This window comes from Aythya fuligula, chromosome 2 (genome assembly GCF_009819795.1).
Source record: "Aythya fuligula isolate bAytFul2 chromosome 2, bAytFul2.pri, whole genome shotgun sequence".
NCBI lineage: Eukaryota > Metazoa > Chordata > Aves > Anseriformes > Anatidae > Aythya > Aythya fuligula.
In genome coordinates, this window is record NC_045560.1 from 105,329,386 (window position 1) to 105,342,836 (window position 13,451).

Below are 13,451 nucleotides of genomic sequence, written 5' to 3' on the forward strand. Positions count from 1 at the left end.
GGGGCTAAAGACCCATAGCAATCTCCTGACCAATCTGGATGCTGGCAGATTGTGAAGTGTGCTGTGAGGACATTTCTGTCTACTGCCCACGCCTGGTCTGTGCCGTCTGCTGAGAAAGAGGGATGAATGGCAACCAATAAAACTAAGAACTCATCATATGCTGCCAGCTCAAGATTTGGCACAGAAAATGGGAACTCCTGACATACTACGTCATGGTGTCTATAGGTAGTTCTACAACAGTAAAACTATTGTGGTTACTGACACCCACAGCTAGAGAATTATTTTTTTTTTTTGGTCATATCTGCATATTAAAAGCTTTTTTTTTTTTTTTTTTTTTAATTAGTTTTGCAGAGATAACCAGGAATCACCCTAATTGTAATCTCTCTACCAAATGGTGGGGGTGTGAACAAATTTTCTTTTGTGAACAAATATGAGAGGATTTTATTTGTTCTGGAACCTGAGCAGAAGAGGAGCGGTGAGGAGCAAGCCAGATTTAGGTGTAATGTGAGATGGCTGGGGCATGACTTTTAGCTGCTCCATGTATTAAAAAGATCCTAGAAACTGGAAAAAAAATCCATTGCTGATTTATTTTTCTCATTTTTTCATGATGTTGGTGTGTGGGATATAAATCCTCCCACAAAGGATTTCCTTTTCTTTTGGTTTCAGTGAGCCTTAATCAGAAAGCCAAAGAGCTACCTGTACAAGAAGTTGGTATGCCCATGTCCACTGTTACTCTACTTTTCCTTGCTAATTGTACACTGTGATTTTCTTTGCTGCCTTTGAGTGGCAGGCAAATGTAGCTGGCTGTTTTACAGCAGAATTACCCCAAAGGCATGAGGCAGGAATTAAAAGCTAGTGAGCCAGTAATGTCAGCTCTTGGTACAGAGCACCACCGCTAACCGTTGCAATGATCAACAGTGCTAAGCTGCCAAATGCTTGCCATCACACATGAAGAATTCACTGAACTTGGCTCCCAGTTCAATGGGCCACCTATACCTTTGTGCAACACGGAAATCGTATGTAATTACCAATGTCACTTTGCTGGCATGCGACACACACACACATAAATTAGTCCTGCTTAGATATTAGACAGATAGGCTTTGAACTCTTGGGGTATGGGGTATTGGACCATTCTCTGGACTTGTTTCTTCAGGATGTGAGTCCTGTTATTGGCTTTGCTTTCTGCCTTCTTCCCCTTTTCAAGGTCACAACTTTAAAGAGACATGATGGATACTAAAACCAGAGGGGCAGAAGCAGGACAGTTTTATTAATATTCTAAAAATACAGGGTATTATTTATGAAGTGTGTGAAGTATTTCAGAAGACAGTCTCAACACTTAAATTTTTATTGCCACTTGTCTCCAGTCTCTGCCAAAAAATTTCAACGCTATACAAAGGTGTCTTTGTGGCCTAATGCTGTCCAAATCTAAACTTCAGATTCTAGCTGTTAAATCCAGTTATACAAGACCTGTGTAAATTTTCATTATATTCATTATAACTGATTTTACACAAATGAGCACATTGTCCATCTTTTAGATGAAATAAAAAATGAAGGTCCAGAGCAAGTCTAACTATTATAAGAAAATCCTACGGCACATTGCACAAGAGTAAGCGCATTACTTGGCTTTATTGGCTCTATTCCGTTTTGAGTAATAAGATTTTGCCTACCTGAAATTCCCCCCGTAGTTCTAACAGGATAAGTTTATTTTTTACTTTGTGCATGAAAGCATGTGCTAATTTGGATTAGCTGACTCCAGCTACAGAAGTGGCAGAATTTCATGTTAGATGACACTGTTCTATTCTTAAAAAAAATTGACCATATAAAACATTTATGCAGGCTTTTGGGATTCCCTGAATGAAGGATATTCTGTCTGCCCTGCTTTAAATTTTTAGCAATGACACTATTGCCATCAGCACTGAGATCTGCACGACTGCTGCGTGAAATGTCAAAAAAGCCAAAAGTTATCTCACCCTCACCAGTGTAATCCATTGCCTCACTGGATCAGAACAACAGCCCATCCCCACTGGTATGCTATTGCTGCCAACAGCTGGAGGGCTGCAATACTTGCTCGAAGGGAAAGTTTGATCCAAAGCTCATCTGCTAACAGTTGATGATGCCCTTAAGTCTTGAGGGTTTGTATCACTAATTGATTTTTCTTTTTCTTCTAACTACGGTGGTTTTGTGGCTGTTTTAAGTATGTATCAGCTCTGCGATGTTCATCTCTAATTCACTTTGAATTAATTGAGGTCAACATTAAATAATTGTTAGACAAAAAAGATTTTTCAGGGTGCTTGACAGTGCCACACTGGCAAAATCTTTTGAGTCGCAGGCAAAGACAGTACTATGGGCTTTTCAAATACATTTTAAGCAGTAAAGAATTTGGGAGCAAGTGTATCTTTCACGACTCAGTCACTCATAACTGCATACCTGCGCGATGGCAGGCTCTGTTCTATTATAGGTTTCATATAGGCACAATCACCTAGTAGCATTTAGTTTTGGTTTTGTCTCTTTTTGAAGATATATTATGGACATGTATATTCCCCTTTTCTGTTCTTCTGGAGCCAGGTAAAATAATACATATTTTTTAGGATAATGTGTAGTGCACAGAGTCATGTCATGCCACAGCAGCTGGAGAAATTTTAGTCCCTGATGCTATCTTTCAATGTGGTTTTCTCATCAGTCTCAACTAAGAGTGTGCTGCACTGCCCTGTGCAAATACAGGAAGAGATTTCACCCCATACCTCTGGCAAATCCAAAAAACACCAAAAAGCCCCAGCAACTTTCCTCACGTGTCTTGCAAAGCAACACTTTCTGAAGAATGATCTCCTGTCCTTAGCATTTTGCATTTCTTCCTAATAAACGTATTTCTTTTTTTTTTTAAAGTGTCTCTTCTGGAGTTAAAGCAGAGATCTACTGTAGTTTTATCCTGTGCTTTGCATTTTGCTTAGAACACCCTGAGTACATTCTCTGCATAGTAGTCTGCCTCACAGCTGGTTGAAATCAGGAGTGTTAGATTTGGTAACAAATAAGTGGGAATTTATTCAGAGCTGAACATGAATAAAGGATGTGTGCACATGTTCAACAAACAAAGCATGTATTTATTCAAAAGAGGAGCTGTGTCTAAGGAATATGTATCTTCCACAATCAGCCCACATATTTTTAGAAAAAAATATTGATGATGGCTAAGCTTTATGACTTCCATTGTGATAAATAGTGGTGAGAAAAATAGAGGATTGGAACTCTTGGGAGAATCTTTATATTTTTACTTATTTTTTAGGTATTTTCAAATGCATTAACAAAGTGTATGAATTTTCACATAGATGCTAATAATTTTTATCTTTCATCCACCTTGTTTTGGTCAACTACTTGTTCGATATGCACTACCTCTATCTGTACTTGAATAACACTAATCCTAAATTTTAAAATCTGCTTAAACCCAATGTAAGGTTGTTTTGTCTTTTCTTTCACTTAAGTTTTATCCTACGTATCTTTGTCTTTCAGGATGCTAATAATGAGGAAATGTCTTTTCCTGAGGATTTAATATCAGGATGCCTGTACTTCCAGCAATGCTGTCAGTGAGATCTTCTACTCAGTGGCATCCCCCATGGTTTAGCTTAATAGAACCCCCATAGACTCAGCAGAAACGTGATTTCTTTTGAGCATTTCCCCAGAATACAATTACTTTTGTACAGTTCTCTCTATTCACATATGAAAAGTTCCCACTTTTTATAAAAGAGGGAAAAGCTAAATGGCAGCTCAGATTGCTACAGTTTACGTTATTAATGAGCATGGCATAATTCATCCCTGGAAATGAAATTCCGCCACAGAATTCTAAGGGACTCTGAACAATTTATTTAACTTTTATTTGCTTCAGTTTCTAAATTTCAAAGGTAGACATCTACAAACAATGTATTACTTATTTAAAACATGTTTTAAAAAATGGACTGGGGAAAATTTCAGGAAACAAAATTATTGTAATGTCTCTCCAAGCAGTCATTATTCGTACGAAGCAAGCACTGTAATACTAGACGTTTCATGCCTGAATTCTAAAGAGACTTAACTGGTCCCAGGTTTTAGCTTTCAGTATGACTTGCATGGAGGCTGGCTTTTAAAGTCCCTTGGTTTCAGTACCTTTTGAGAATTTCCTACAAGTAGCTGTTTCCATATTTTTGTACATTTTTTTTTTTTTTTAATTTCCATTTTATATGCAGTGACAGGGAAAGCATGCTGATTTTTGAAAATGCTAAATCACAAAGTGCTACCTCTTCTAGCAGTAGGAAAACTTGAGGTCATTCATTCCGCATCTTGTTCATAAAGATTGGAAATAATCAAGGCAAATCGGACACAAGGGTAAAAAGGACAAAATGTATTGGGTGCGTCTTTATTAGCATCAGTTTTTACATCAGGGATGTACTTCTGAAGCAAAATTTCCCAATTTTCTCTGCTTACATTGCAAGCAAGTCCCAGAGTGCTTGGGTCAGACTCTAGTTTAGATCAAAGTAAACCAGCAACTGAGTGCTCTACCTGCTTGTAGGGGTTCAGCCCATGGGACTGGGGTCTAGCCTGCAGTAAAACTGAAGCGAGTTGGAAGATCAAAATCATGCCCTCAGCATCAGCTGTTTGATTTCATGGACCCATTGTATTGGGGCCTCCATGGCTGCTCCTGCAGATGCAGCCACCACTTCCACACCATGCTGCACAATACACACTTGTAGGTCTCCATATACCCTCTAGGTCAGTGGACATTGGGAAGAAATTTCCCAGCCCAGACTTGACCTGTCCCCATACCCAGGGAGGTGCCCAATGCCAGGGCTGGGGCAGTAGGATGCAGCCTGGCTGCCAGGGCCTGCCTAGGAGGTTGCTTGGAAATTCTTTGGCCTGTGACTTTGGTCACAGCTTAAAGCTTCCATGTTTCAATGATGCTACATTGGGGCTTGTGTCACTAGTGAATGCTTACTTAGATGAGTAAGATGGATTCTGCAGGGCTGTGTGCAGTCACAGCTATCTCCAAACTGTTTTCAAAATGCTTAGTGTATCATTGGCATGATTTATGTTCACTGTTCAGTGTCTGAGAGGTGTATATACCAAAATCAAGAAGAGCATATCAGAATTTCCAAAGAGGTATACCATGGATGTGAGTGGATATATGGCCACGTAGGCACCCAAAGTAGGATAACACAAGATTCCAGTTACATTGTGTTTTAAATTCACTAAGGACACCTGCCTTCAGTTAAACTGCATACTGGGTTTATGTGTCAAGGTTTTGCTAGCAGGGGGCTGCAGGTGTGGCCTCTGTGAGCTGAGCCCAGCAGCTGCCCCATATTAGATAAGGGCCACTTTCAGTCAGCTCTAAAGGAACCCATCACGGGACAGAGATGAGCTGGTGAGTGAGGCAGGTTGGGCCTCTGGGAGAGCAGATTTAAGAAAGGGGAAAAAAAAAAAAAAACACCTGCTGTGCAACAGCAGCTGGGAGAGTGAGGAGTGAGATCCAGCCCTGCAGACCCCAAGGTCAGTGAAGAAGGAGGGCAGGAGGTGCTCCAAGTGCTGGAGCTGCAATTTTCGTTTATTTTTCTTAGTTTCTTGCTGCTCTAGGTTGTTAATAATAGGAAATAAATTACATTAATCTCTCTATGCTATATGTTTTGCTGATGACAATAATTGTTGAGTAATCTCCCTGTCTTTATCTCAGCCCCTGAGCCCTTTTCATCTTATTTTCTCCTGCTTTCCCTTTGAAGAGGGGGAGTGGGAGAGCAGTTGTGGTGGAGCTCAGTTGCCCACCTGAGTAAAACCACCACAAACTGTACCTCAGTTGTTGCTGTTATGCTCTTTTTAGTTCAGTCTTATGAGCTCAAGTACTGTGGGGCTCATTTGAGGTGGGATTCATCTGTTCTTCAAACTCTGCTGTCTGTATTGTACAGGTGGAAGCTACGATGACCATGATTGAGTACGTGATGTCTGGATCTAAAATTCAGGGTTGTGCTAGTCCTGCCTGACAGGTTGGTGGAGGAAAAACTTTACCATATAAAAGTAGTGCATTGATTTATGGGGTGAAAGCAAAGTTGGTTCACATAGGAACTGACCACGTGTAGACATGGCCACATACATTTTGGCAAGGAGCTGTTTTTGTAAGAGAGTTGCTTGTGTAGTGTTGGTTATGTTACTGCACCCTTTTACAAAGCATTAGTTCATTATTGTCAAGTACTGGAGGCACTGTGACACAGCTGGGCAGCCTGCCCTGCTGGCACAGATGTGTCATTACCTGGATAAGCCATGAAACGGGTGTAGGAGCAACATTCTGAGGAATGAGCACCTGAAAAGTCTGTCCTCTGGCTCTTTCCTTTCAGTTTTGTTTTCCATGTGTAGAAAATGAGGGAGTTGAGAAGGCAAAATCTTGTGGTCTGCATTCCTCTGAAGAGGAAAGCATGAACTCACCAGAGTTCAGCACTAGCAGCAGCTGCTGGAGCTGTTGCATCCCCAGATTTCTGGGGAGAGAGGATGGAGGAAAATGGGAGTGGTGAGACAGGGTGAGGGCAGTGTAGTGCTCCTTTAGTTGTGCAGCTGATTCCTGTGTTTGATTTGCTGTCCTCAGAGTGCCACACATCTTTCTCTGTCTCTAGGTGAGCTCAGACTGCTCCTCACCCCTACTAAAATAAAAATTAATTTTAAAATACCAGTTATAGGGTATATATACTTGGAAGCTGGCATTTGATGAGGATATGTATTCCTCTCTATATATGAGAGCTGCTTTTTAACCTTCCTCCCCAATTCTCTGAATGTTGTCACAGCAAAAATAAATATTTTAAAAATAAATATTTTGGATAAGTGACACAGACTCCTTTCTGCATGTTATAATTGATTGCTTGTTTATAGAAAAAAACACCACAACATATACAATTGAAGATATGTAGTATAAGAAACTGACTGTGAGAGGTGGGTTAAAGCAGAAAATGGGCTGTAAGGTGTACACACTGCGGTGTCCTTGAAGCTGCATTACAATACAAGAAGGCTGTGTGTGTGACTGCCTGACTGAATCACAGTGAGAAGGGAAAACCCACATTTAACCTCTGTGTTCAGCAGCATGTTCTTTTTTAAACTGTGAATGCTTTTCCTCTTTGTTGTTTCCATTAAACGATTTATTTTTAACCTGTCTGAATTTAGGATACCTTTTGCATACTGCTAAATTAAAATCTAAGATAGCATTTGTTCTAAAACTCGTAGACTGTAGACACCTACAAAGTACTTACTTATTTGTTTTGTATGAAATATATCAATCTGATATAATAAAGATTCAGCTAGGATATCAAGGATTCAGCTAGGGTATGTATGCTTCCATAGTCAATGTAAGTCAGACCAGGATTGCCCCAGTGCCCTAAACATGGGGGGGAAAAAAAAGAAAAGAAAAGATTACTTGAAAGGCTGTCTATTTCCACTTAATGTGGGGACAGCTATCTCTATTACCTACAACTTCTAAACACCCTGTTCTGTTACAAAATAATAATAATAAAAAAGTGCTCAGTGAAATATTTATGGGCAAAAGGATAAATGGGATTGATCATAGGTGTGTACACACATGGAAAGACAGAGACAGTAAAGTGCTAAATTTACTTACTGCTCTGTGACTGTTTTGCTGCAGCAGCTCAGCATCTCTACTCTACGTTTCAGCTGGGAGTCTGCTATGAGAAAACCCCTGTAATAAAGCCACTGTTAGGAGTTCTCTATTACATTTCTGCAGCAAAACGTGTCAGTGTCTCTTCAAAGTAATGAGATGGGAACTGTGCAGAGCCCTTCCACATGCAGCAAAGGATGAAGCAACACAATGATTTTTGATCCTTGCTCTCAGCTGCTAGCTATTGTATTTGAATTCTCATGGATTAACTTCTATGAAGAAGCTTTGGCTAATAATCTTTGGCAGCAGTATAAAAAGATTGGTGCACATCTGGCTGTCTTGCATTTTGTTTGTACTACACACTCAGAAAGTCAGAACTATTTTCCACCTATGTATACAGAAAAAAATACTTCTTCCAAGATGAGTACTAAAAAAAGGACAGATTTAGACTAGATTCAAGGAAGAAATTATTTACTATGATGCTGGTGAGGCACTGGAGAGGCACTGCCCAGAGAAGCTGTGGATGCCCCATACCTGGAAGTGTTAAAGGCCAGGCTGGGTGGAGAATGAAGCAACCTATTCTGGTGGGAGGTGTCCCTGTTCATGGCAGGGGGGCTGGAACTGGGTGATCTTTAAGGTCCCTTTCAACCCAAGCCATTCTGTGATTCTATGATACCTTTTTTTTGGTCTATACTATAAGGATATGTTCTCCCTATTTCTGAATCTTCTGAGTCCTTCAGAAACAACATTTAATCTTTAGGGCACAGCAAGACTATGTCAGTCATCAGGCATGACATCAGAGCTCTTCTGCCTGACAGGGCCAGGATAGTGTCTTAGATGCAAATTTTTTTTTCCTACCTGGTGACGCGAATGGTAACAGTACAGTGGTGCTGGATGAATTGTTGATAGCCCAGAATAAATATAACTCCTGACAGTGAACACCAGGTGAATGGATAAATATGGATGATGTATTGGGTATATAGGCCAAGGTTTTTGTAGCAGGAAGCTGCAAGGGTGACCTCTGTGAGAAGATCCCAGAAGCTGCCCAATGTTAAATCAAACCCAGCCCCAGCTGGCTCCAGAATGGACCTGCAACTGGCCAGATAAGCCCCTTTTCCTTGTATTTTCTCCCCCTTTCCCTTTGAGGAGGGAAAGTAAGAGGGTGCTTTGAGGAGGAGGATTAAGAGGGTGGTGTGGCAGAGTTTATCTGTGCAGCAGGGTGTGACCATCACATATAGATACATCAAAGCACATTCCAGAAATTTTCAGCAAAAACTCAAGCAAAGTATGTAAAGAATATGATAAAAAATAAAAATGAAGTAGAAGGAAGACAGTAAATTTTTTGGAAGGTGCAAGATTATAGAAAATCAGAAAGTTCAGTTACAGGTGAGATGCACTGTTTCTGTAATATGACAAGACTGTCCCTTTCCATTTTACCAGAAGCAGATACACCTAGTAAAGAAATGTATTCTTATGGTTAAGAGGCCTGGGTAACAGGCCCTCCCTACTTTGTGTTGAAGGTGCAAAAAAATTTTAAATACGGCAGATGTATGGAAGTGTATATAGTAGTCATCTTGCTTTGCACTTTGGAATATTCTGCTAATGCTTTCTAATGATTAATGACAAAAACTTCATAATATTCTTAAGAAGGAAATGAGATACTTATCTATGCACCTGACTAGAATATTTTTAGCAGATGTTTTGGACATGTCAATATTTCCCTATGGAAGTACATCTTTTTGGAAAAGTTCATCAGGCAGGATTAACATGGGGTGTTTCAGGGACAGAGAGATACCTTGGTCCAAAAGAAGTTTTTCCGGGGGCTGGAGAGACACATATTTGTCTGGGCACTGCCTTGATTTCCTGATCTGAACCAGGCACTTTAGGCTCTCGTATCACAGGAAAGGATGACACACAAAGCTTTTAAGAGGCGGATGTCTCTCAGCCTTTCCTTTTTTTGAGCTATTCCTGTTCTTTAGAGCAGAGACTTGGCAGAACCACAGAATGGCTGAGGTTAAGAGGCACCTCTGGAGATCATCCAGACAAATCCCCTTATTCAGAGTAGGGTCAGCTAGAACAGGTTGCTCTGGGATCTACCTGGTTGTGTTTTGAATATCTCCAAGACTGGAGGCTCCACAACTTCTCTCTAGGCATGCAGTTTCAGTGTTCAATCACCCTTATGGTAAAAAAAAAAAAAAAAAAAAAAAAAAAATCTCTTGTGGAAAAGAATTTCTTGTATTTTAAGCTGTCACTGTCCTGTCACTGATTCCATCTTCTTTATTCTTTTCCATCAGGTAATTTGATCAGATTCCCCTGAACCTTCTCTTCTCTAGACGGAAGAGTCATATCTCTCAGCCTCTCCTCATATGACAGATGCACTAAGCCTTTAGTCCTTTTTGTGGCCCTTTGCTGAACTCCCTCCAGTATCTCCATGGCTCTTGAGCTTAGCAGCAAAAGCACATTGCTGGCTTACGGTCACCTTGCTGTCATTAGGGCCTCCAAGTCTTTTCTGTAAAGATGCTTTTTCAGACATCAGTCCTGGCCTGTGCTGGTGCATGGGATTATTATTACTCCTGAGGTGCAGGAGTTGGCACTTGCCTTTGTTGAACATCAGGAGGTTCTTACTTGGTGGTTTTTTTTTTGTTTGTTTGTTTTTTTGTTTTGTTTTTTGTTTTTTCCTCCAGCCTGTTGAGGTCCCTGTCAGTAGCAGCACAATGCTCTAGTGTATTAGCCATTCCTCCTAGCTTCAGTCTGTTGTGCCATGCACCCAGTTCCCAGGGAGCAGGGGGACAGGCTCTCTTCCATGATACAAAGCTGAAGTGGCCCAGGCAGAGAAGCTGCCAGGCTTGCCCCAGTGTGAGGCAGGTTCTAGGTGTCCTATAGTACCTGTAAAGAGAACCCAGAGTACTATGAAAGATGCTGTGGCTTTGCTTCTTGAAATAACATTTTTCTGTGTCTGAATGCACAAGGAAATATTTTTGTTCATTTTCATTAAAAAAAAACTGGTGATGGAAAAAAATAAAGTGATCGAAGTCTGGTCTTTAGCTAGACTGTTTTAACCTAGACCAGAACTATATTATTTTATTTTACTTTTTTTTTTTTTTTTTTCAAGAAATACTTTATGCTGTGTTTGTTTTGTTTTAAAAGAAGTCTGGAGAGTATCTCAGTTACTCCAAACATCAGAAGATGATGTTAGAGAGAAAGATTTTTCTTGCTGGAGAAGTAAATGAGGAAGCACATGATTCATCATGATAAAAGTCATAAAGCAAAAAGGTAATTTTGACAGCAGCATTTTGAATGGGTTTGGGGAAGCCAGCTTAATATTGGGAAACAAAGTTAACACCTGGAAGACAGAACAATTGGGATGGGAGATGACTAGCAACTGGGTAAATCTGGACAAGGAAAACAGACTATATTTGGACATATTTCAAAAGGAAACTAGCAAGACTTGAAAACAGCCCAGATGTGAGAGACTTTGGAGAAAGCAAAGTCCAAAAATCATGTTAGAGAAAAAACAGGTGCTTTCTGATTTTGCTGCCTGCATTCTATCAGAAAAGATTTACTTTCAAGCTCTTACAGTGATATTTTACACTGCAGGTTTTGAAGTAAATTATATTGGGTCATAACTTATATGAAATGACATGACTGTGGTTGCTACCTCCAAAGAATGACCTAGCCATAACATAGTTCAACCAGAGGTGCATGAGTGAAATATATTTGGAAATCAAAATACACTATTAAGTAACTAAGATCTTCAACTACGCTAAATTGTTGCCATTGTAAGGAATTCAGTGTATTTACATAGATTTACTCTTGCAGTGGATTTTTCCTGAGTTTAAGTTGCTAAAATTTAATGTAGGGACAAAATCTTATTCTAGCCTCAGTGGGACTTACAGACATTCATCCTGCTCCTACATTGGTAGCTGTCCAGTGATGCCAAGTTATGCCAGAGCACTGAGAAAATGTCTCCTGGGAAGTAGCTTGTATACGAAGACACAAGTGTGGTTTATGTCCTTTCACAGGTTGCAGTTAATTAATTGGATGGCTGCTGCTTAGGGAGACTTGGACAGTCTTCCTTCTTCCTCCTTCTCTTTCCCCTCACACCATCTCTTGGGGTATAATCCCCTAAAGCCACAGTTAACAAACATTAGAAGGATGCTACAAAAGAGACAGGGATGTACATCTGAGCATCGTTAGAAATTAATACTCTGGTAAGTAACACATTGGGGAACATTTTTAAATTTTGTAAAACAAATCATGCTGCATGGAAAAAAAAGTCTTTTGGTGTGCAGCTTTTTCCAAATTGCGTGGATTATTGTTTGTAGCTTGCTCTGGCATAGGCTTTGCAACAGGGAGACATGAAGAAGGAGAGGAGGGAATTTCTTATCCTTTCCTCTGATGCACATTTATGTGATGACAAGAAAAATTTCACTTATACATTTCACAAAGTCCTCATTCATGTAAAATTCCTGTTGGATTTAATCTGCTGTCTCCATCAACATTTATGAGAAAATTTCCATGAGCCAAGAAGTTTTAGGATTAGAGACCAGAGAGATTTGGTTTTTTTTTTTTTTTGAAGACAAGAGAGAATTTGTCAGAGTATGACCAGCTCTCTAGATTTTTTACTAACAGATAATTTAGTTTATAAAATATGTTTATGGAAGAACATCATTACTGATGCAATCCATTGTGAATTAGTCTTTTCCAAATTGGAGTAAGCAAATAAACAGTGTAAGTGCAAAAAAAAACCAGCTAATATATTTTGTGCATTGATTTTGAAAATTACAGAACTGTTTTAATTATTTATGATACTTCATGTATTAATAAATGATCTGTGGTGTATTTTATAAATAAAATGAAATCTCAGTATTATGTCAGCTCACCACAGGCTCCTGCATTAAATCTTTGCTGAAAGGTGGGGAAAGACATCCAGTGTTTATTCAGATTATACAGTATAGCCACTGTATTCCAAAGTATTAACTTGCCCACTCTCTTTCTGAATTGATTTCTTATGCAGTCTGGAATATCTGGAGGTGCCACAGCAGTTCTCTTGCTTGAATATTAAATGTGCAGCTTCATTTCCTCTTGAATTGGCAATGCAACCATTTTTTTTCTTCTCTAGGGTTTGACCCTTCATAGAGGTATTTCATTTAAGAGTGCTTTTGGTATAATGGTAATTGCCAGGGAGCAGTAAGGGTAGACTGCTCCACAAAAAAAGAATGAGTGAAGGGCAGTCCCAATACAAGGGATGACACTGAGAGGGTGTAGTCCCACAGCATCTGAGCAGCGATGTACTGGTGGCAGTGAGAGGTTCTGTGCATAGTTAGCAATCAAGATAAGATGCAGTGATGAGTCCAAGATGGGGTTCATCCAGGGAGTCCAATTAAGAACAACATGAGACAGAGCTGGAGACTGACAGTTGTATGGTGTAGCTCTGTCAGGGAGAGGCTGATGAGCTGAAATGGGGATTCTGGATGAACAGGCAGTGGGCATGTGGGTGGTGGGCCTTGTTGAGGCTGGTCTGGTCTATTAAGGCCTATTGGTGCATGCAAGGCCCTGACACAAATAGTGGGACTGAATTATTTCATAGAAGTGAGGCCCCAAGAAAATTTGACTTATTTTTAGATAGTTGTATGAATGAGTTTCATCAGGGCATGTATACACCATGTGATAACTGTGCTCTCTGGGCCTGATCCAAGACCACAGAGAAGCAACAGAGAGCCCTCTTTAGGGGTCTTTTGTGTCTGGGGTTCTTTGATAAGGCTTCTATTGACCATGGTAGCTGTTTCAGGACTTGCAGGTTGGTGACACAGGATGTCAGTTGGATGGCTGTCATTTGATAGTG

At 40.0% G+C, this 13,451-nt stretch overlaps 1 protein-coding gene across 1 annotated transcript in view; it reads left to right on the forward strand.

Annotated features, from left to right (window-relative positions):
• Nucleotides 1-11,653: 11,653 nt before the first annotated feature.
• The window catches only part of PIEZO2 (piezo type mechanosensitive ion channel component 2), a 347,735-nt gene continuing 345,937 nt past the window's right edge, over nt 11,654-13,451 (forward strand). Inside the window, exon 1 of the mRNA XM_032182550.1 lies at nt 11,654-11,817. The gene's annotated coding sequence lies outside the window, so the exon portion shown is untranslated. The remainder of the gene's footprint in view (nt 11,818-13,451) is intronic.